This window comes from Salmo trutta, chromosome 30, assembly GCF_901001165.1.
Source record: "Salmo trutta chromosome 30, fSalTru1.1, whole genome shotgun sequence".
NCBI lineage: Eukaryota > Metazoa > Chordata > Actinopteri > Salmoniformes > Salmonidae > Salmo > Salmo trutta.
In genome coordinates this window covers 41257321-41281472 of record NC_042986.1, presented here as the reverse complement: position 1 = coordinate 41281472, position 24152 = coordinate 41257321, and the positions used below count along the sequence as shown (strand labels likewise).

General features: G+C 50.6%; 1 protein-coding gene across 5 annotated transcripts in view; it reads right to left on the bottom strand.

The window, feature by feature from the left end:
• The window catches only part of LOC115168705 (arginine-glutamic acid dipeptide repeats protein), a 361211-nt gene extending 337059 nt beyond the window's left edge, over nucleotides 1-24152 (bottom strand). For all 5 annotated transcript variants that reach the window (XM_029724206.1, XM_029724208.1, XM_029724209.1 and 2 more), the window contains exon 1: nucleotides 23853-24152. The gene's annotated coding sequence lies outside the window, so the exon portion shown is untranslated. The remainder of the gene's footprint in view (nucleotides 1-23852) is intronic.

Here is a 24152-nt window from a genome sequence, read left to right as displayed (position 1 = left end):
GGTCTCCCCCCCGTCTGACGTTATGGTCTCCCCCCCCCGTCTGACGTTATGGTCTCCCCCCCCCCGTCTGACGTTATGTGGTCTCTCCCCCCCGTCTGACGTTATGGTCTCTCCCACCCTGTCTATTATGGTCTCCCCCCGTCTGACGTTATGGTCTCCCCCCCTGTCTATTATGGTCTCCCCCCCTGTCTATTATGGTCTCCCCCCCGTCTGACGTTATGGTCTCCCCCCCCCCCGTCTGACGTTATGGTCTCTCCCCCCCGTCTAACGTTATGGTCTCTCCCCAGTTTGACGTTATGGTCTCTCCAACCCTGTCTGACGTTATGGTCTCTCCCCCCTGTCTGACGTTATGGTTTCTCCCCCCCGTCTGACGTTATGGTCTCTCCCCCCCGTCTAACGTTATGGTCTCTCCCCCCTGTCTATTATGGTCTCTCCCACCCTGTCTGACGTTATGGTCTCCCCCCCGTCTGACGTTATGGTCTCTCCCCCCCGTCTGACGATATGGTCTCTCTCCCCCCCGACGTTATGGTCTCTCCCCCTGTCTATTATGGTCTCTCCCCCTGTCTATTATGGTCTCCCCCCCCCCCCGACGTTATGGTCTCTCCCTTCTCTCTGTTAGTGTTTCTGCTGCATCGTGTGTGTGAGAGAGAGAGAAGAGAGAAGAGAGAGAGAGAGAGAGAGAGAGAGAGAGAGAGAGAGGCAGGAAGTGGAGCGTTGATTGTCCTTCATTTCCGTCCCTTCTCTCCAGATCCTGCTGATTTACAGTCACGTAACAAACATCAGTTTCAATGTTTACAAGAAAATGTGCCTCTTTTCAACGAACAAACCACATTGGTTTGGCAGCAGGGCAGTGGCAGAGCTACAGATCATTTACACTGGTTAGATGAGACGTTTATGACTGTGTACAGCTACAGAAGTGTTAGATACACACAGGCAGGCACACACACACACGTTTAGCCTTTGTTAATGATTACACACTACTACAGAAGAATTAGAAACACACAGACAGACAGACAGAGACACACAGAGACAGACAGACACAGAGGGAGAGGAGAGAGACACACAGAAGGAGAGGAGAGAGAGAGGGGAGAGAGAAAGACAGGGTTTAAGCTCAGTCACACTTAGCACTTCAAACCACTTACTAGATATCTCTGCCCCCGAGGCAACAGCAAACATCATGGTTGTCACGTCTGCTTTCCTAATTAAAACCTTGATAGAATGTATGCCTGTGTTCCAAATGGCACCATATTCCCCATGTAGTACACTACTTTGGACCAGGGCCCGTAGGACTCCATTTGAGAAGCAGCCTCTGTCGCACCACAGAACAGATGGGATTAAATCATCTTTAAATATGGTCTTTTAATGTAATCTCTCTTGGTAAGAATTTTACTATGCTAAATCCAAATCTCCCTGTTCTGGTTAAAATGGAAAAATCACTGAGTTAGCAACAGGCAACGGCCATGCTTGCTAGCTACAGGCAACGGCCATGCTTGCTAGCTACAGGCAATGGCCGTGCTAGCAACAGGCAACGGCCGTGCTAGCTACAGGCAACGGCCGTGCTAGCTACAGGCAACGGCCGTGCTAGCTACAGGCAACGGCCGTGCTAGCTACAGGCAACGGCAATGCTAGCTGATAGCTATAGACAACGGCCGTGCTAGCAACAGGCAACGGCAATGCTAGCTGATAGCTATAGACAACGGCCGTGCTAGCAACAGGCAACGGCAATGCTAGCTGATAGCTATAGACAACGGCCGTGCTAGCTACAGGCAACGGCCATGCTAGCAACAGGCAACGGCCATGCTAGCTGATAGCTACAGGCAACGGCCATGCTAGCAACAGGCAACGGCCATGCTAGCTGATAGCTATAGACAACGGCTATGCTAGCTATAGACAACTGAAATAATTGAACACTATGAAAAACCTTGGTCAAGAATAGCTTAAGACAATATAAGAAGAGAAAAAATAATCAATTTTTTCATAAATGTATCAAAAATGGCTAGAAACTGGGTCCTCCAATTGATTCATAACTACAGTGAACTAACAGTGGAATATCTGAGACGAGACATATGAATGAACACTGGTCTGAGAGACAACAGCTCAGAGACATGGAGATGAATACATCAGCTTTAACCAACTGCTTAAAGTGGTCTGCCTGTCTGTCTGTCTGTCTGCCTGCCTGCCTGCCTGCCTGCCTGCCTGCCTGTCTGTCTGTCTGTCTGCCTGCCTGTCTGCCTGTCTGTCTGTCTGTCTGTCGTACCATCCATATGGTGTCTGTCTGTCTGTCTGTCTGTCTGTCTGTCTGTCTGTCTGTCTGTCTGTCTGGGGTACCATCCATATGGTGTCTGTCTGTCTGTCTGTCTGTCTGTCTGTCTGTCTGTCTGTCTGTCTGTCTGTCTGTCTGTGGTACCATCCATATGGTGTCTGTCTGTCTGTCTGTCTGTCTGTCTGTCTGTCTGTCTGTCTGTCTGGGGTACCATCCATATGGTGTCTGTCTGTCTGTCTGTCTGTCTGTCTGTCTGTCTGTCTGTCTGTCTGTCTGTCTGTCTGTCTGTCTGTCTGTCTGTCTGTCTGTCTGTCTGTACAAACAAAAATGTGACATTTTGTTAATCCCCACAAGGTCAAATGCTATTTCTATGGGATTTAGGGTTAAGGTAGAATAAGGTTTAAGGGTTAGGGAAAATAAGATTTTGAATGGCTATAAAATTGTGTCTCTACAAGGTTACTTAAACAAGACTGTGTGCTAGCATGGCTAGCATGGCTAGCATGGCTAGCATGGCTACCTAGGCCAGTACTGCTGGTAACATTACAGCTATACAGCACTTCACCAAATCCCTGGTGGGATCAATGAGAATGGGTTGGCGTAAAGAATCCTTAATATGGCCCATATGGTTGCTAGCAAAGTGGGGAGGGGAAGTCCCCAGTGTTTGCTGTAGTCTTTTGTGGAGTAAAGATTTTTTTTTTTTTTTTTTTAAATGTCTCTTGACCTTTTAATGGATAAATTACGAAAATGTTAATGTAATAGATATCAATTAATTCTGTATTTAAAGGGAACTTTACACACTCATATAAACTGTCCCTGGTGAAACAAACTTTTGCTAGGCTTAAATGTTGAAGTTGTTTATGTGCATTAGTCTACATGTCATTCAGTGATAGGATAGTGATATGCCTTGCTGTCTGTCGAGCCAACAAGCAAGTCTCTGGCCTGGGAGACACAGCAACAGCAACAGACACCTCTTAGCTGAGGAGACTATGGCTGCCTGCACAACAGCTTCAGGCAACAGATTTATTACAAATTGATCCATTAGATAGCACTGCTGTGTTTCACCCTCTCTGGCTGTTCGCTCTCCCTCTAACCTCCTCTCTCTGGCTGTTCGCTCTCCCTCCCTCCCTCCCTCCCTCCCTCTCTCCCTCTCTCTCCCTCTCTCTCTGGCTGTTCGCTCTCCCTCTAACCCTCCCTCCCTCCCTCCCTCCTCTCTCTGGCTGTTCGCTCTCCCTCCCTCCCTCCCTCCCTCTCTCTCTCTCTCTCTGGCTGTTCGCTCTCCCTCTAACCCTCCCTCCCTCCCTCCCTCCTCTCTCTGGCTGTTCGCTCTCCCTCCCTCCCTTCCTCCCTCCCTCCTCTCTCTGGCTGTTCGCTCTCCCTCTAACCCCCCCTCCCTCCCTCCCTCCCTCCTCTCTCTGGCTGTTCGCTCTCCCTCCCTCCCTCCCTCCTCTCTCTGGCTGTTTGCTCTCCCTCTAATCCCCCTCCCTCCCTCCCTCTAACCCCCCTCCCTCCTCTCTCTGGCTGTTCGCTCTCCCTCTAACCCTTCCTCCCTCCCTCCTCTCTCTGTTTGCTCTCCCTCCCTCCCTCCCTCCTCTCTCTGGCTGTTCGCTCTCCCTCTAACCCCCCCTCCCTCCCTCCCTCCCTCCTCGCTCCCTCTCTCTCTCTGCCAGCCTCTCCCTGATGGTAGTGTGTATTAAACTGGAAGTGGTTCAGTGGAAAATATCCACCCACTACACAGAGCGGATGTACTCTCCAGACAGACACTCGAGAAGAGAAGGGTACAGATGGCACCCTACAACTAGAGAAGGGTACAGATGGCACCCTACAACTAGAGAAGGGTACAGATGGCACCCTACAACTAGAGAAGGGTACAGATGGCACCCTACAACTAGACAAGGGAACAGATGGCACCCTACAACTAGAGAAGAGGAGGGTACAGATGGCACCCTACAACTAGAGAAGGGTACAGATGGCACCCTACAACTAGAGAAGGGTACAGATGGCACCCTACAACTAGAGAAGGGTACAGATGGCACCCTACAACTAGACAAGGGAACAGATGGCACCCTACAACTAGAGAAGAGGAGGGTACAGATGGCACCCTACAACTAGAGAAGAGGAGGGTACAGATGGCACCCTACAACTAGAGAAGGGTACAGATGGCACCCTACAACTAGAGAAGGGTACAGATGGCACCCTACAACTAGAGGAGGGTACAGATGGCACCCTACAACTAGAGAAGGGTACAGATGGCACCCTACAACTAGAGAAGGGTACAGATGGCACCCTACAACTAGACAAGGGTACAGATGGCACCCTACAACTAGAGAAGGGTACAGATGGCACCCTACAACTAGAGAAGGGTACAGATGGCACCCTACAACTAGAGAAGGGTACAGATGGCACCCTACAACTAGAGAAGGGTACAGATGGCACCCTACAACTAGACAAGGGAACAGATGGCACCCTACAACTAGAGAAGGGTACAGATGGCACCCTACAACTAGAGAAGGGTACAGATGGCACCCTACAACTAGAGAAGGGTACAGATGGCACCCTACAACTAGACAAGAGGAGGGTACAGATGGCACCCTACAACTAGGGAAGGGTACAGATGGCACCCTACAACTAGACAAGAGGAGGGTACAGATGGCACCCTACAACTAGACAAGAGGAGGGTACAGATGGCACCCTACAACTAGAGAAGGGTACAGATGGCACCCTACAACTAGAGAAGGGTACAGATGGCACCCTACAACTAGACAAGAGGAGGGTACAGATGGCACCCTACAACTAGGGAAGGGTACAGATGGCACCCTACAACTAGACAAGAGGAGGGTACAGATGGCACTCTATCTATCCTACCCTGCCTTTCTAAGTCATCGAAAGCCAAGTTAACAAACAGATCACCGACCATTTCGAATCTCACCATACCTTCTCCGCTATGCAATGTGGTTTTTGAGATGGTCATGGGTGCAGCTCAGCCACGCTCAAGGTCCTAAACGATATCATAACCGCCATCGATAAAAGATAATACTGTGCAGCCGTATTCATCGACCTGGCCAAGGCTTTCGACTCTGTCAATCACCACATTCTTTTCGGCAGACTCAACAGCCTTGGTTTCTCAAATGACTGCCACGCCTGGTTCACCAACTACTTCTCAGAGTTCAGTGTGTCAAATCGAAGTGCCACAGGGTTCAATTCTCGGGCCGACTCTTTTCTCTGTATACATCAATGATGTCGCTCTTGCTGCTGGTGATTCTCTGATCCACCTCTACGCAGACGACACCATTCTGTATACTTCTGGCCCTTCTTTGGACACTGTGTTAACAACCCTCCAGACGAGATTCAATGCCACACAACTCTCCTTCCGTGGCCTCCAACTGCTCTTAAATACAAGTAAAACTAAATGCATGCTCTTCAACCGATCGCTGCCTGCACCTGCCCGCCCGTCCAGCATCACTACTCTGGACGGCTCTGACTTAGAATATGTGGACAACTACAAATACCTAGGTGTCTGGTTAGACTGTAGACTCTCCTTCCAGACTCACATTAAACATCTCCAATCCAAAATTACATCTAGAATCGGCTTCCTATTTCGCAACAAAGCATCCTTCACTCATGCTGCCAAACATACCCTCGTAAAACTGACCATCCTACCGATCCTCGACTTCGGCGATGTCATTTACAAAATAGCCTCCAATACCCTACTCAACAAATTGGATGGAGTCTATCACAGTGCCATCTGTTTTGTCACCAAAGCCCCATATACTACCCACCACTGCGGCCTGTGTGCTCTCGTTGGTTGGCCCTCGCTTCATACTCGTCGCCAAACCCACTGGCTCCAGGTCACCTACAAGTCTCTGCTAGGTAAAGCCTCGCCTTATCTCAGCTCACTGGTCACCATAGCAGCACCCACCCGTAGCACGCGCTCCAGCAGGTATATCTCACTGGTCACCCCCAAAGCCAATTCCTCCTTTGGCCGCCTCTCCTTCCAGTTCTCTGCTGCCAATGACTGGAACGATTTTCAAAAATCACTGAAGCTGGAGACTTATATTTCCTCACTAACTTTAAGCATCAGCTGTCAGAGCAGCTCACAGATCATTGCACCTGTACATGTGTTCACCATATAATGTCCAGGGTATAACCTAGCCTGGTGGAACCAGCCTGATCACCATATAATGTCCAGGGTATAACCTAGCCTGGTATAACCAGCCTGATCACCATTTAATGTCCAGGGTATAACCTAGCCTGGTGGAACCAGCCTGATCACCATATAATGTCCAGGGTATTACCTAGCCTGGTGGAACCAGCCTGATCACTGTGTTCACCATATAATGTCCAGGGTATAACCTAGCCTGGTGGAACCAGCCTGATCACCATATAATGTCCAGGGTATAACCTAGCCTGGTGGAACCAGCCTGATCACCATATAATGTCCAGGGTATAACCTAGCCTGGTATAACCAGCCTGATCACCATATAATGTCCAGGGTATAACCTAGCCTGGTAGAACCAGCCTGATCACCATATAATGTCCAGGGTATAACCTAGCCTGGTGGAACCAGCCTGATCACCATATAATGTCCAGGGTATAACCTAGCCTGGTAGAACCAGCCTGATCACCATATAATGTCCAGGGTATAACCTAGCCTGGTGGAACCAGCCTGATCACTGTGTTCACCATATAATGTCCAGGGTATAACCTGGATCCGTATGAAGGGGGAGGGATCCGTATGAAGGAAGGGGGAGAGATCTATATGGATCCCTCCCCTCTCCTTCATACGGATCTCTCTCCCCCCTCTCCTTCATACGGATCTCTCTCCCCCCTCTCCTTCATACGGATCTCGCTCCCCCCTCTCCTTCATACGGATCTCTCTCCCCCCTCTCCTTCATACGGATCTCTCCCCCCCTCTCCTTCATACGGATCTCTCCCCCCCCTCTCCTTCATACGGATCTCTCCCCCCCCTCTCCTTCATACGGATCTCTCCCCCCCTCCTTCATACGGATCTCTCCCCCCCTCCTTCATACGGATCTCTCTCCCCCCTCTCCTTCATACGGATCACTCTCCCCCCTCTCCTTCATACGGATCTCTCCCCCCCTCCTTCATACGGATCTTTCTCCCCTCCTCCTTCATACGGATCAAACACAGACTAGAAATGTCTTTCCTAATAACTGCTGATGAGATATGGATTATTATCTACCTTTGATCTGGTGTAAAGAGATCGGAGCGAGACGTTACACCTTGCTACCATTTTGTGTCTTTCCACAACATGGCGTCCAGATGTATTGGAGGTCCCATTACCAGAGAGGAAAGCAATAAGCTATTCTGTGTGTCAGTGTTTGTATTAGTGTGTCTGCTCGCTCTGTGTGCATGTGTGTGTATATGCATATCGGTGTGTGTGTGTGTGTGTGTGTATATGCATATCGGTGTGTGTGTGTGTATGCGTGTATGCATATCGGCGTGTGTGTGTATGCATATCAGCGTGTGTGTGTGTGTGTGTGTGTATGCATATCGGTGTGTGTGTGTGTGTATGCGTGTATGCATATCGCCGTGTGTGTGTGTGTGTGTGTGTGTGTGTATGCATATCGGCGTGTGTGTGTGTGTATGCATATCGGCGTGTGTGTGTGTGTGTGTGTGTGTGTGTGTGTGTGTGTGTGTGTGTATCTGTGCCAATAAGTCAATAACGACTGCACCTTACCTCCATTATTCACAGCTGGTTGAGTCCCAAATGACATCCTATTCCCTATGTAGTGCACTACTTTTGATTAGGGCCCATAGGACTCGGGTCAAAGGTAGTGCACTACATAGGGAATAGTGTCCCATTTGTGTCCCTCTGTTCAAAGAAAAACCCTGAATCTTGTAATGAAAGGGGAGTCCAAGGCTTGACAGAGCGCTGTTAAACACAACTCAGAGACAAGTCTGCTTCTAACACTGTTTCTAGTTAAATAGTTCACTCAGTAGGGGGGGGGGGGGGGGGGGGTCCATCCTTCTAGTGTCCCAGACTACACTACAGTAGAGGGGGGGGTCCATCCTTCTAGTGTCCCAGACTACACTACAGTAGAGGGGGGGGGTCCATCCTTCTAGTGTCCCAGACTACACTACAGTAGAGGGGGGGGGGGGGGGTCCATCCTTCTCGTGTCCCAGACTACACTACAGTAGGGGGGGGGGGGGGGGGTCCATCCTTCTAGTGTCCCAGACTACACTACAGTAGAGAGGGGGGGGGGGGGGGGGTCCATCCTTCTAGTGTCCCAGACTACACTACAGTAGAGGGGGGGGGGTCCATCCTTCTAGTGTCCCAGACTACACTACAGTAGAGGGGGGGGGTCCATCCTTCTAGTGTCCCAGACTACACTACAGTAGAGGGGGGGGGGGTCCATCCTTCTAGTGTCCCAGACTACACTACAGTAGAGGGGGGGGGTCCATCCTTCTAGTGTCCCAGACTACACTACAGTAGAGGGGGGGGGGTCCATCCTTCTAGTGTCCCAGACTACACTACAGTAGAGGGGGGGGTCCATCCTTCTAGTGTCCCAGACTACACTACACTAGAGGGGGGTGGGGGGTCCATCCTTCTAGTGTCCCAGACTACACTACAGTAGAGGGGGGGGGGTCCATCCTTCTAGTGTCCCAGACTACACTACAGTAGAGGGGGGGGGGGTCCATCCTTCTAGTGTCCCAGACTACACTACAGTAGAGGGGGGGGGGGGGGGGTCCATCCTTCTAGTGTCCCAGACTACACTACAGTAGAGGGGGGGGTCCATCCTTCTAGTGTCCCAGACTACACTACAGTAGGGGGGGGGGGGTCCATCCTTCTAGTGTCCCAGACTACACTACAGTAGAGGGGGGGGGGGTCCATCCTTCTAGTGTCCCAGACTACACTACAGTAGAGGGGGGGGGGGGGGGTCCATCCTTCTAGTGTCCCAGACTACACTACAGTAGAGGGGGGGGGGGTCCATCCTTCTAGTGTCCCAGACTACACTACAGTAGAGGGGGGGGGGGGGTCCATCCTTCTAGTGTCCCAGACTACACTACAGTAGGGGGGGGGGGGTCCATCCTTCTAGTGTCCCAGACTACACTACAGTAGAGGGGGGGGGGGGTCCATCCTTCTAGTGTCCCAGACTACACTACAGTAGAGGGGGGGGGGGGGTCCATCCTTCTAGTGTCCCAGACTACACTACAGTAGGGGGGGGGGGGGGTCCATCCTTCTAGTGTCCCAGACTACACTACAGTAGAGGGGGGGGGGGGGGGTCCATCCTTCTAGTGTCCCAGACTACCCTACAGTAGAGGGGGGGGGGGGGGGGGGTCCATCCTTCTAGTGTCCCAGACTACACTACAGTAGAGGGGGGGGGGGGGGTCCATCCTTCTAGTGTCCCAGACTACACTACAGTAGAGGGGGGGGGGGGGTCCATCCTTCTAGTGTCCCAGACTACACTACAGTAGAGGGGGGGGGGGGTCCATCCTTCTAGTGTCCCAGACTACACTACAGTAGAGGGGGGGGGGTCCATCCTTCTAGTGTCCCAGACTACACTACAGTAGAGGGGGGGGGGGGTCCATCCTTCTAGTGTCCCAGACTACACTACAGTAGAGGGGGGGGGGGTCCATCCTTCTAGTGTCCCAGACTACACTACAGTAGAGGTGGGGGGGGGGGGCCATCCTTCTAGTGTCCCAGACTACACTACAGTAGAGGGGGGGGGGGTCCATCCTTCTTGTGTCCCAGACTACACTACAGTAGAGTGGGGGGGGGGGTCCATCCTTCTAGTGTCCCAGACTACACTACAGTAGAGGGGGGGGGGGGGGGGGGGGTCCATCCTTCTAGTGTCCCAGACTACACTACAGTAGAGGGGGGGGGGTCCATCCTTCTAGTGTCCCAGACTACACTACAGTAGAGGGGGGGGGGTCCATCCTTCTAGTGTCCCAGACTACACTACAGTAGAGGGGGGGAGGGGGTCCATCCTTCTAGTGTCCCAGACTACACTACAGTAGAGGGGGGGGGGGGGGGTCCATCCTTCTAGTGTCCCAGACTACACTACAGTAGAGGGGGGGGGTCCATCCTTCTAGTGTCCCAGACTACACTACAGTAGAGGGGGGGGGGCCATCCTTCTAGTGTCCCAGACTACACTACAGTAGAGGGGGGGGGGGTCCATCCTTCTAGTGTCCCAGACTACACTACAGTAGAGGGGGGGGGGGTCCATCCTTCTAGTGTCCCAGACTACACTACAGTAGAGGGGGGGGGGGGGTCCATCCTTCTAGTGTCCCAGACTACACTACAGTAGGGGGGGGGGGGTCCATCCTTCTAGTGTCCCAGACTACACTACAGTAGAGGGGGGGGGGGTCCATCCTTCTAGTGTCCCAGACTACACTACAGTAGAGGGGGGGGGGGGGGGGGTCCATCCTTCTAGTGTCCCAGACTACACTACAGTAGAGGGGGGGGGGTCCATCCTTCTAGTGTCCCAGACTACACTACAGTAGAGGGGGGGTCCATCCTTCTAGTGTCCCAGACTACACTACAGTAGAGGGGGGGGTCCATCCTTCTAGTGTCCCAGACTACACTACAGTAGAGGGGGGGGTCCATCCTTCTAGTGTCCCAGACTACACTACAGTAGAGGGGGGGGGGGGGGGTCCATCCTTCTAGTGTCCCAGACTACACTACAGTAGAGGGGGGGGGGTCCATCCTTCTAGTGTCCCAGACTACACTACAGTAGAGGGGGGGGGGTCCATCCTAGTGTCCCAGACTACACTACAGTAGAGGGGGGGGGGGGGGGTCCATCCTTCTAGTGTCCTAGACTACACTACAGTAGAGGGGGGGGGGGGGGTCCATCCTTCTAGTGTCCCAGACTACACTACAGTAGAGGGGGGGGGGGTCCATCCTTCTAGTGTCCCAGACTACACTACAGTAGAGGGGGGGGGGGGTCCATCCTTCTAGTGTCCCAGACTACACTACAGTAGAGGGGGGGGTCCATCCTTCTAGTGTCCCAGACTACACTACAGTAGAGGGGGGGGGGGTCCATCCTTCTAGTGTCCCAGACTACACTACAGTAGAGGGGGGGGGGGGGGTCCATCCTTCTAGTGTCCCAGACTACACTACAGTAGAGGGGGGGAGTCCATCCTTCTAGTGTCCCAGACTACACTACAGTAGAGGGGGGGGGTCCATCCTAGAGGGGGGGGGTCCATCCTTCTAGTGTCCCAGACTACACTACAGTAGAGGGGGGGGGGGTCCATCCTTCTAGTGTCCCAGACTACACTACAGTAGAGGGGGGGGGGGGTCCATCCTTCTAGTGTCCCAGACTACACTACAGTAGAGGGGGGGGGGGGGTGGGTCCATCCTTCTAGTGTCCCAGACTACACTACAGTAGAGGGGGGGGTCCATCCTTCTAGTGTCCCAGACTACACTACAGTAGAGGGGGGGGGGGGGGTCCATCCTTCTAGTGTCCCAGACTACACTACAGTAGAGGGGGGGGGGGTCCATCCTTCTAGTGTCCCAGACTACACTACAGTAGAGGGGGGGGGGGGGGGGTCCATCCTTCTAGTGTCCCAGACTACACTACAGTAGAGGGGGGGGGGTCCATCCTTCTAGTGTCCCAGACTACACTACAGTAGAGGGGGGGGGGGGGTCCATCCTTCTAGTGTCCCAGACTACACTACAGTAGAGGGGGGGGGGGGGTCCATCCTTCTAGTGTCCCAGACTACACTACAGTAGAGGGGGGGGGGGGGTCCATCCTTCTAGTGTCCCAGACTACACTACAGTAGAGGGGGGGGGGGGGGGTCCATCCTTCTAGTGTCCCAGACTACACTACAGTAGAGGGGGGGGGGTCCATCCTTCTAGTGTCCCAGACTACACTACAGTAGAGGGGGGGAGGTCCATCCTTCTAGTGTCCCAGACTACACTACAGTAGAGGGGGGGGGGTCCATCCTTCTAGTGTCCCAGACTACACTACAGTAGAGGGGGGGGGGGGGGTCCATCCTTCTAGTGTCCCAGACTACACTACAGTAGAGGGGGGGGGGGGGGGGGGTCCATCCTTCTAGTGTCCCAGACTACACTACAGTAGAGGGGGGGGTCCATCCTTCTAGTGTCCCAGACTACACTACAGTAGGGGGGGGGGGGGTCCATCCTTCTAGTGTCCCAGACTACACTACAGTAGAGGGGGGGGGGTCCATCCTTCTAGTGTCCCAGACTACACTACAGTAGAGGGGGGGGGGGGGTCCATCCTTCTAGTGTCCCAGACTACACTACAGTAGAGGGGGGGGGGGGGGGGGGCCATCCTTCTAGTGTCCCAGACTACACTACAGTAGAGGGGGGTCCATCCTTCTAGTGTCCCAGACTACACTACAGTAGGGGGGGGGGGGTCCATCCTTCTAGTGTCCCAGACTACACTACAGTAGAGGGGGGGGGGGTCCATCCTTCTAGTGTCCCAGACTACACTACAGTAGAGGGGGGGGGGGGGGTCCATCCTTCTAGTGTCCCAGACTACACTACAGTAGGGGGGGGGGGGGTCCATCCTTCTAGTGTCCCAGACTACACTACAGTAGAGGGGGGGGGGGGGGGGTCCATCCTTCTAGTTTCCCAGACTACACTACAGTAGAGGGGGGGGGGGGGTCCATCCTTCTAGTGTCCCAGACTACACTACAGTAGAGGGGGGGGGGTCCATCCTTCTAGTGTCCCAGACTACACTACAGTAGAGGGGGGGGGGTCCATCCTTCTAGTGTCCCAGACTACACTACAGTAGAGGGGGGGGGGGTCCATCCTTCTAGTGTCCCAGACTACACTACAGTAGAGGTGGGGGGGGGGGGGGGCATCCTTCTAGTGTCCCAGACTACACTACAGTAGAGGGGGGGGGGGGGTCCATCCTTCTAGTGTCCCAGACTACACTACAGTAGAGTGGGGGGGGGGGTCCATCCTTCTAGTGTCCCAGACTACACTACAGTAGAGGGGAGGGGGGGGGGGGGGTCCATCCTTCTAGTGTCCCAGACTACACTACAGTAGGGGGGGGGGGTCCATCCTTCTAGTGTCCCAGACTACACTACAGTAGAGGGGGGGAGGGGGTCCATCCTTCTAGTGTCCCAGACTACACTACAGTAGAGGGGGGGGGGGGGGGGGGTCCATCCTTCTAGTGTCCCAGACTACACTACAGTAGAGGGGGGGGGTCCATCCTTCTAGTGTCCCAGACTACACTACAGTAGAGGGGGGGGGTCCATCCTTCTAGTGTCCCAGACTACACTACAGTAGAGGGGGGGGGGGTCCATCCTTCTAGTGTCCCAGACTACACTACAGTAGAGGGGGGGGGGGGGGTCCATCCTTCTAGTGTCCCAGACTACACTACAGTAGGGGGGGGGGGGGTCCATCCTTCTAGTGTCCCAGACTACACTACAGTAGAGGGGGGGGGGGGTCCATCCTTCTAGTGTCCCAGACTACACTACAGTAGAGGGGGGGGGGGGGGGGGGTCCATCCTTCTAGTGTCCCAGACTACACTACAGTAGAGGGGGGGGGGGGGGGTCCATCCTTCTAGTGTCCCAGACTACACTACAGTAGAGGGGGGGTCCATCCTTCTAGTGTCCCAGACTACACTACAGTAGAGGGGGGGGGGGGGGGTCCATCCTTCTAGTGTCCCAGACTACACTACAGTAGAGGGGGGGGGGGGTCCATCCTTCTAGTGTCCCAGACTACACTACAGTAGAGGGGGGGGGGGGGGGTCCATCCTTCTAGTGTCCCAGACTACACTACAGTAGAGGGGGGGGGTCCATCCTTCTAGTGTCCCAGACTACACTACAGTAGAGGGGGGGTCCATTTTTCTAGTGTCCCAGACTACACTACAGTAGAGGGGGGGGGGGGGTCCATCCTTCTAGTGTCCCAGACTACACTACAGTAGAGGGGGGGGGGGGGGTCCATCCTTCTAGTGTCCCAGACTACACTACAGTAGAGGGGGGGGGGGGTCCATCCTTCTAGTGTCCCAGACTACACTACAGTAGAGGGGGGGGGGTCCATCCTTCTAGTGTCCCAGACTACACTACAGTAGAGGGGGGGGGTCCATCCTTCTAGTGTCCCAGACTACACTACAGTAGAGGGGGGGTCCATCCTTCTAGTGTCCCAGACTACACTACAGTAGAGGGGGGGGGGGGGGGGGGTCCATCCTTCTAGTGTCCCAGACTACACTACAGTAGAGGGGGGGGGGGGGTCCATCCTTCTAGTGTCCCAGACTACACTACAGTAGAGTGGGGGGGGGGGGGGGTCCATCCTTCTAGTGTCCCAGACTACACTACAGTAGAGGGGGGGGGGGGTCCATCCTTCTAGTGTCCCAGACTACACTACAGTAGGGGGGGGGGGGGGGTCCATCCTTCTAGTGTCCCAGACTACACTACAGTAGAGGGGGGGGGGGGTCCATCCTTCTAGTGTCCCAGACTACACTACAGTAGAGGGGGGGGGGGGGGGGCCCTCCTTCTTGTGTCCCCGACTACACTACAGTAGGGGGGGGGGGGGGGGTCCATCCTTCTAGTGTCCCAGACTACACTACAGTAGAGGGGGGGGGGGGGGGGGGTCCATCCTTCTAGTGTCCCAGACTACACTACAGTAGAGGGGGGGGTCCATCCTTCTAGTGTCCCAGACTACACTACAGTAGAGGGGGGGGGGGGTCCATCCTTCTAGTGTCCCAGACTACACTACAGTAGAGGGGGGGGGGGGGTCCATCCTTCTAGTGTCCCAGACTACACTACAGTAGAGGGGGGGGGGTCCATCCTTCTAGTGTCCCAGACTACACTACAGTAGAGGGGGGGGGTCCATCCTTCTAGTGTCCCAGACTACACTACAGTAGAGGGGGGGTCCATCCTTCTAGTGTCCCAGACTACACTACAGTAGAGGGGGGGGGGGGGGGGGGTCCATCCTTCTAGTGTCCCAGACTACACTACAGTAGAGGGGGGGGGGGGTCCATCCTTCTAGTGTCCCAGACTACACTACAGTAGAGTGGGGGGGGGGGGGTCCATCCTTCTAGTGTCCCAGACTACACTACAGTAGAGGGGGGGGGGGGGTCCATCCTTTTAGGGTCCCAGACTACACTACAGTAGGGGGGGGGGGGGGGTGTCCATCCTTCTAGTGTCCCAGACTACACTACAGTAGAGGGGGGGGGGGGGTCCATCCTTCTAGTGTCCCAGACTACACTACAGTAGAGGGGGGGGGGGGGGGGGGTCCATCCTTCTATTGTCCCAGACTACACTACAGTAGGGGGGGGGGGGGGGGGGGTCCATCCTTCTAGTGTCCCAGACTACACTACAGTAGAGGGGGGGGGGGGGGGGGTCCATCCTTCTAGTGTCCCAGACTACACTACAGTAGAGGGGGGGGTCCATCCTTCTAGTGTCCCAGACTACACTACAGTAGAGGGGGGGGGGGGGGTCCATCCTTCTAGTGTCCCAGACTACACTACAGTAGAGGGGGGGGGGGGGGGCCATCCTTCTAGTGTCCCAGACTACACTACAGTAGAGGGGGGGGGGGGGGGTCCATCCTTCTAGTGTCCCAGACTACACTACAGTAGAGGGGGGGGGGGGTCCATCCTTCTAGTGTCCCAGACTACACTACAGTAGAGGGGGGGGGGGGTCCATCCTTCTAGTGTCCCAGACTACACTACAGTAGAGGGGGGGGGGTCCATCCTTCTAGTGTCCCAGACTACACTACAGTAGAGGGGGGGGTCCATCCTTCTAGTGTCCCAGACTACACTACAGTAGAGGGGGGGGGGGTCCATCCTTCTAGTGTCCCAGACTACACTACAGTAGAGGGGGGGGGGGGGTCCATCCTTCTAGTGTCCCAGACTACACTACAGTAGAGGGGGGGTCCATCCTTCTAGTGTCCCAGACTACACTACAGTAGAGGGGGGGGGGGGGTCCATCCTTCTAGTGTCCCAGACTACACTACAGTAGAGGGGGGGGGGGGGTCCATCCTTCTAGTGTCCCAGACTACACTACAGTAGAGGGGGGGGGGTCCATCCTTCTAGTGTCCCAGACTACACTACAGTAGAGGGGGGGGGGGGGCCCATCCTTCTAGTGTCCCAGACTACACTACAGGAGGGGGGGGGGGGGGGGGGTGTCCATCCTTCTAGTGTCCCAGACTACACTACAGTAGAGGGGGGGGGGGGTCCTTCCTTCTAGTGTCCCAGACTACACTACAGTAGAGGGGGGGGGGGGGGGGTCCATCCTTCTAGTGTCCCAGACTACACTACAGTAGGGGGGGGGGGGGGGGTCCATCCTTCTAGTGTCCCAGACTACACTACAGTAGAGGGGGGGGGGGGGGGTCCATCCTTCTAGTGTCCCAGACTACACTACAGTAGAGGGGGGGGTCCATCCTTCTAGTGTCCCAGACTACACTACAGTAGAGGGGGGGGGGGGGGTCCATCCTTCTAGTGTCCCAGACTACACTACAGTAGAGGGGGGGGGGGGGGGGTCCATCCTTCTAGTGTCCCAGACTACACTACAGTAGAGGGGGGGGGGGGGGGTCCATCCTTCTAGTGTCCCAGACTACACTACAGTAGAGGGGGGGGGGGGGTCCATCCTTCTAGTGTCCCAGACTACACTACAGTAGAGGGGGGGGGGTCCATCCTTCTAGTGTCCCAGACTACACTACAGTAGAGGGGGGGGTCCATCCTTCTAGTGTCCCAGACTACACTACAGTAGAGGGGGGGGGGGCCATCCTTCTAGTGTCCCAGACTACACTACAGTAGAGGGGGGGGGGGGTCCATCCTTCTAGTGTCCCAGACTACACTACAGTAGAGGGGGGGGGGGGTCCATCCTTCTAGTGTCCCAGACTACACTACCTGTCCCAGACCTGCTGTTTTCAACTCTCTAGAAATAGCAGGAGCGGTAGAGATACTCTCAAAGATCGGCTTTGAAAAGCCAACTGACATTTACTCCTGAGGTGCTGACTTGTTGCACCCTCGACAACTACTGTGATTATTATTATTTGACCATGCTGGTCATTTATGAACATTTGAACATCTTGGCCGTGTTCTGTTATAATATCCACACGGCACAGCCAGAAGAGGACTGGCCACCCCTCATAGCCTGGTTCCTCTCTAGGTTTCTTCCTAGGTTCTGGCCTTTCTAGAGAGTTTTTCATAGCCTCCGTGCTTCTACACCTGCATTGCTTGCTGTTTGGGGTTTTAGGCTGGGTTTCTGTACAGCACTTTGATATATCAGCTGATGTAAGAAGGGCTTTATAAATACATTTGATTTGAATTTACAGTAGGGGGGGGTCCATCCTTCTAGTGTCCCAGACTACACTACAGTGACTACACTACAGTAAACATACGGCCTGCAGGCCAGAACCAACCAGTAGAGGTGCGCGGATAAAATCACCGCGGAAGTCAAGCCTTGCCACCGTGATATAAATGCCTAAAGGCCGAGACAATAAGAAGACACAGTGGCAGAATAAATTCAACCACACCTTTGTTTCATCACAAAACCGGATAGAAACCTCCGTCCAGTGAAGTCCACAAAGCATATTGCCTGTACAGTAACAGACAGTTACATGACCAACAGCATGGTCAAGCAAGTTAATATTTCCGATATTTTAGGACGGCTAAACAACTATTGATTTAAAACCACAGAGTTACCGCAAGGCGTAAAGAAAAACAGGGGCTGCCTCCACTATTCCAGCAGCCTTTCAACATCATCATCACCTCTGCTTAGTCTAACCCAATAAGATAAATATGATGTGGCTGTCCATGGTTCTGATTTCTGTGTGTGTGTGTGTGTGTGTGTGTGTGTGTGTGTGTGTGTGTGTGTGTGTGTGTGTGTGTGTGTGTGCAAGTAGAAAAACATGTGGACTCACCCTACTTGTTGAGAAACACCAATGCCATCCTCCTCTCTTTCAAGTTGATGAAATGTTCTGTCACTCTGTCATACAGTACATAAGTTAATTTTTTTGTTGTCCTAGGCTACCTGGCTAAAATGCTTGCTCGCTAGCCTAACTTCCATTCATGGGCAACGTTAGCTAGTTAACATTAGCCTTCTACATCTAGCTACATATTGAGCTAACATCCTCTCAGGCCAGGGGCACAACAATGTATGAATGAATGGTTGGATCAGAATCGCCGTTAGAACCATTGGCCAGAACGGAGAAGTAAAACCACAAGTCCACATCCCTATCTCCATCCATGGCTAATTTAGGAAAGGTCCCATTTTGTCTAGCTAGCCACCGGAGGACAACACCACAACGAGAAGCAACCATTCTAGTTTTTCTGTCAATGATGTATTGCTCTCGATGGGATTTGATAGGAGTGACGCCAAATCCAAGATGGCTTCCCTTGACACTTTTTTGTTTGTTGGTTCAACAGAACCGTTCACAGTTGAACGCGCTCAGTTTAGCAAATTTTGTAAACTTTTTTTGGTCAAGGGAGGCCAGATGCTCGCTGGCTTCGCTTGCCTTCAATGCTATGGGAGGCAACAATGGCATACTCGTTTGGACCAGACAGCATCAAATAGATGGCCTACAGGTAGAGAGAACCAACTCAATATACTTGAAAATTACTAAAACCAAATCAAATTAATCAAAACTGTGTGTAATTAGAGGTCGACTGATTAATTAGGACCGATTTCAAGTTTTCATAAATCGGTAATCGGCCTTTTTGGACGCAGATTATGGCCGATTACATTGCAATCCATGAGGAAACTGAGTGGCAGGCTGACCACCTGTTACGCGAGTGCAGCAAGGAGCCAAGGTAAGTTTCTAGCTAGAATTAAACTTATCTTATAAAAAAACAATCAATCTTAACATAATCACTAGTTAACTACACATGGTTGATGATATTACTAGGTTAACTAGCTTGTCCTGCGTTGCATATAATCAATGCGGTGCCTGTTCATTTATCATCGAATCACAGCCTACTTCAACTTCGCCAAACGGGTGATGATTTAACAAAAGCGCATTTGCGAAAAAAAAGCACAATCGTTTCACAAATGTACCTAACCATAAACATCAATGCCTTTCTTAAAATCAATACACAGAAGTATATATTTTTAAACCTGCATATTTAGTTAAAAGAAATTCATGTTAGCATGTTAATTTGAGACTAAATAGATTTTATTTATATTAAGTTAAAATTAAAGTGTTAATTCAGTATTGTTGTAATTGTTATTATTTAAAATATATATATAAAAATTGGCCGATTAATTGGTATCGGCTTTTTTTTTGGTCCTCCAATAATCTGTATCAGTATTGAAAATTCCTAAAATCGGTCGACCTCTAGTAGAAATGACAGCGGATCTAAATTAATACAGTTTCTTGACTGTGTCGAACTCACTAATAATAAATCACCTAAATTAAATATTATCAATCACAAATTCCCCAAAATGAGAGACAGTCCTTTATCTTTTGTACATTTTGACAGCGAGGACATTTTCAGTTCGATCCCCAGGACCTCGCTGAAGACCAAATACACCCCCCATGCAAAATGAGTTTGACACCCCTGGCATAAAGTGACAATTAGACATGCAGCCTTTCAGATATTGATGGACTAGCCTACATTTGGTAGACTGATCTGTATCACTGCAAAACAAGCCAGGAAAAACCTTGGAAAAGGGCAAGAGAAGAGTGTGCTTTCTGGGAGAAAACAGATTCCATCATGTTTTTGCACCACAGGTCAAACAACACAAGCATGTTAGTGGCAAAAATACATTCCTGTTAACATGGGTAGAATGGTGCTGATAGTATCGGATAGCCATAGTAGTACAACACAGTGGTAGGACTGGCTCAATTACCGTATAACCGACGGTTATGGATGAATATAAAATAACAAGCCTGACCGTTTACACAACAGCTGGCTGAAGACGGGACAGCCAGGCCTTCATGCGGTTCAGTCTGTTTCTGCGATAACATGGATGAAATTATGAAAGTGATATTGCCTCATTCTAAAACTAGCAAGGTGTTGCTGCAAATAATTAAGAGAATGAGCTTGAAACCGCTAAGTCTGGAAATTTGACAGGTAAACTCATGGGTACACTCACAATGGCTGCCTGGTATGGTGATGCAATCATTTCCATGGTAATGTAGAGTGTTCATTTAAAATGATGGTAAATTATGTGGCTCATGCAATGGAATGAACAAACTATAAACTCAACATGTAAGTCTTGGTCCCATGTTTCATGAGCTGAAATAAAAACATCTCAGAAATGTTCCATACGCACAAAAAGCTTATTTCTCTCAAATGTTGTGCATAAATTTGTTTACATCTCTGTAAGTGAGAATTTCTCCTTTGCCAAGATAATCCAGCCACTTGACAGTTGTGGCATATCAAGAAGCTGATTAAACAGCATGATCATTACACAGGTGCACCTTCTGCTGGGGACAATAAAAGGCCACAACACAATGCCACAGATGTCTACGGAAAGAAAGAAAGAGCGTTTGTGTGTGTCTCATTCCTGCCAGTTTGCCAGGCTTGTGTCTCAGCCCAATATCTTAAAACAACACATGAGAAACACTGCAACAGCCAATTACTCTGGTTGTTGGCATGATACAGAAAAACATATTTTGAGGAAAACAATGACAGACAGACAGACAGACAGACAGGACAGACAGGACAGACAGAGCGAGAAGCCTGCTTGTCTTGTGAGAGCACCATGTGCTGCCTGCCTATCAGCATGGTCTGACAGATACTTATTTTAATAAAATGTTCAGCACTTGAACAGCCCCATCGAGAGCTCTTTGAGGGAACATTGTAAAGTAATGCTCTGGACAAAAGAACGTTGTCCTACAAGGTAACAATGTAACCAGGCAGATAACAAAGGAAAAAAAACAAAGCAAGATTATTCATACGGCCCAACCATATCAAGTGCAGTCGTATGTGTGTAGAGCATGTCACCGAAGCACTGGTGATACAAGAGCATTTCAATGGTAATAAATAAACCATCTAAGAAACCTAGTACTGGAATGTTAAGCAGTCAATCCTCAGGTGAATTACCCTGTATCATCTAAGAGTCTAACAGAATCACTTCATACACTACCACGACTCCATTTCAATGGAGAAATAGACCACTTTAAAAACTTTTTTTTTTATTTTTATCAAATGTGGTCTATTTATGAAGGCTTTTTTTTAATTTTATTATTATTATTTTTTTTACACCAGTTGTCAAAGTACTTTCACCGTACAGGGATTCTTCAAATCCCTAAGATGAAAATAAAACAATAAGAACCTAACAGAGAAAAAAAAAGTCTCCTTCGATTTCAAAACATATGTCTATAGATAGTGGATAATATGTTACCTCTCTCACTGCAACTCTGACTCACTTGACTTCCACTGAGACTAACCATAATGGTGTATTATCTTACGGACAATGCTGAGGAGGGGAACATGTTTGTGAAGAGAGATCTAGGTAAAGAACAACAACACACACGCAGCACAGAAACAGCACGCTGCCTGGCTGCATACGAACACAGCACAGAAACAGCACGCTGCCTGGCTGCATACGAACACAGCACAGAAACAGCACGCTGCCTGGCTGCATACGAACACAGCACAGAAACAGCACGCTGCCTGGCTGCATAAGAACACAGCATGAAAACACTGACACCCCTCCATCCTGCCTATTGACAAATCAACTAACAAAGACTTGCCACAGCAGCACAGTGAATAAATAGGTGTACACTGTGAATAAATAGGCCTACCCAGAGAATAAATACCTACTCAGGTAATAAAACAGGCCTACCCAGGGTATAAAACAGGCCTACCCAGGAAATAAAACAGGCCTACCCAGGAAATAAAACAGACCTACCCAGGAAATAAAACAGGCCTACCCAGGAAATAAAACAGGCCTACGCAGGTATTCAAACAGGCCTACGCAGGTATTCAAACAGGCCTACGCAGGTAATCAAACAGGCCTACGCAGGTAATCAAACAGGCCTACGCAGGTAATCAAACAGGCCTACGCAGGGAATATGGCACTCCCAAGTGATCCTCAGTCAGTCAGTCAGTCAGTCAGACAAACACTTCATTGGCAAAGCCTTCCAGATGTATGCCAACACCATCATTCCCTGCTCTCCCAGCTGCCATTCCCGCTCAAATCAATCCTTAAACAATTCCAAATGACCTTCTTGGGTGAATGTGAAGTGTTCTTCTCTCCAGACGTTCATCAGATTACTCCTATTCAGTTAGCAGACATCTAGGCTAACCGAACAAAATGCCTTGTGCAACGCTAGATAGACATTTACAGCACACTTGCATGCCTATTTGATGGTGTGTGTGTGTGTGTGTGTGTGTGTGTGTGTGTGTTACTGAACAGAATGGTCCCAGACAGTACCCTTTAATCAGTGTTTATGGTGAAAACGGCATCAGTCTTATTCCAAGTGAAAAGCAGTGTTTTTACAATCACATCAGTGTTTTACACAGAGAGCACCGAGAGACCATACTAAAAAGATTGATATATTATCCTCCAGACAGTAAAGAGCCAAACATGGGGTGGAAGAAGAATTCATGGTGCTTTATATCAACTTGTAAGAACATACATAATTTGATCCATATGTTGAAAACAGTTACAGTTCCTTATGTTGAGAACACGTCCAGTACACAGCAAATCACTTTTCACATCAAACTTGCCAACTGCTTTTTGTGGCAACGTTCAGACGACAAAACAGCACAAAGCATTGAAATACAACAGGCTGGGTTTTGATGACTTTTCTTTGTAACGTTAGCTAGCGACACTCATTGTTTGCTTATGGGGGACAAACAACAAACAACTAGCTAGAGATAAGGTACCAAGCAGGCAACTCTTACCCTAAAATAACGGTGTTTTTTTTAAATGATGACCTTAAATCTGAATTTACAGAAATCACAGATTTCGCTAACAGTTTGCTAGTGAAAGAGTATTGTCTAGAAGCTGCAACATAGCCATCTCATTGACAGTTCTATCATTGTTACCTAGCTAGCTAATTAGCTTAGCTATGCTAACTGCTAGCTAATTATCTCGATTTAGAAAGGGAGCGTATCTAAAAACAATTGGCCAGCTAGTCAAATCAACCTTTCAAATGTAGCAATCTTGCTTGCTAACGTTACTTTTTACTATTCTTTTTCTGGCTAGCTGGCTAGCTAGCTAGGTAGCTATGTTAGATAGCATAGCTAGTTGGCTTGCTAGCTAACTATTGGTAGGTGCAATGTATCTGGTTAGCTAGTTACCTAGCTAGCTAACCCTTGCTAACGTTAGCCTGTCTCTGGTTGAGTTGATTTAGCAACGTTAGCTAGCTACAGCTGACTAGCTTAGAGATAATATATTATGGGTGAGATAGCTAATTGCCACTGGTATAATACCATAGGATCATCAGATGATCTCGAAGACAAAAGGCAATAACTGTCAACAAAAGCTAAGGCTTTGATTGCTAGCAAGCTAATTAGCTGCTATTAGCTAACATTAGCTTTGTGACATTTAGTTGTCATCACCACACCAAAGACCCAATGACCCATCAAGATAATTCGTGATACAACTAAAGATACAAATAGCTAACTAGCTACAGCTATATAAGCTAGCAAGATAACGTTACTTGTTTGATTCGCCATCAAGCCCCCTTTTTATTCGTGAACATCAAAGCAGGAGAATAACTTAAGACAGCAACAGCTATTGCAACACTTACCTTGGAGGGCTTGTTTTACACCATCTGTGATTTGTTTGAGATTTGACTGCAACAACAACAAACAATAGCTCAGACAGCTAGCTAGCCAGCCAAGTGTTGCTACACAGGGGAGTAGCTAGCCTAGCTAGACAGCCACAAGCCACTTGGGGGGGACTAATAATAAAAACGCAACTGACCGCGTTTGATAATTCTGTCATAAAATGATGGAGTATGGAGTAAAGAGGACTATTTTCTCTTCAGTTAGCTAAAGAGACACAGAGTGGAGAGAAGCAACACCAAGCATGACACCCCCACTTCTTC